Source organism: Cynocephalus volans, chromosome 2, assembly GCF_027409185.1.
Source record: "Cynocephalus volans isolate mCynVol1 chromosome 2, mCynVol1.pri, whole genome shotgun sequence".
Classification (NCBI taxonomy): Eukaryota; Metazoa; Chordata; class Mammalia; order Dermoptera; family Cynocephalidae; genus Cynocephalus; species Cynocephalus volans.
Window position 1 is genome coordinate 104,626,509 of NC_084461.1, and position 822 is coordinate 104,627,330.

Below are 822 nucleotides of genomic sequence, written 5' to 3' on the forward strand. Positions count from 1 at the left end.
CACCCTGACATATTTCAGTAATTTCTTAAAGGAGTTTACTGGCTGTGGGATCCTCTATGTTGTTTTCAGTTTAACCTTTCTAAAACAACATTTGACATGTCTTCTATTCTTAAAATCCTTCTGGCTTACTAACCCGGGTTCAAATTAATGCTCTTTTGCTCCGATAGGAAGAAAGCCCTCGGGTTTGGTTCTTTCTGTTGTTTTAGCACTATTTCAACCATCACTCCACTTCTCCTATCCTTTTCTTTTTTCCCTATATAAATTAACCCATTTATTATAGGCTAATGATGTCTCAAATGGTAGAGCCTCTACTGGTCTTCCAATTCCTTCAGTCTTCTGATGGTGGGCTTTATTGTGACAGCAGAAGCGGTGTTGTAGGTCCAGGCTCCTCCAGCTATTGTCTTCAGGCAGGAACCACAGTACCGGATCCCACTGCTCATCTCTTCATCTTGGTTTTGTCACAAAAGGAGCAAGTATACATGGCTGTTTTCAATTTCCTTCACCATTTTTCGAAGGGAGGCACCGTAGCATGTCTCGTATTTACCAATGATCCAGATCTTCTTGGTACTTTTAGCCATGTCGCCACGAACTAGGTAGGCCATCCTATCCTTTCTAATGCGTGAAAGTGTTTGCTAGGGATGGTCGGTTGGCTCAGCTGGTTAGAGCACAGCCTTATAACACCAAGGTCCAAGGGTTCGATCCTTGAGCTGGCCAGCTGCAAAAAAACCCAAAAAACAAAAAACAAAACAAAAAAAGAAAAAAGTTTACTGTGACACTTTTCTTCTTACAGCTGCTTGTATAGCTCCCATTCCTTCTTCCAAA

The 822-nt window shown here is 41.7% G+C and overlaps 1 pseudogene; it reads right to left on the reverse strand.

Annotated features, from left to right (window-relative positions):
- Positions 1–308: 308 nt before the first annotated feature.
- On the reverse strand, positions 309–578 carry LOC134371128 (large ribosomal subunit protein eL43-like; annotated as a pseudogene).
- Positions 579–822: the final 244 nt, after the last annotated feature.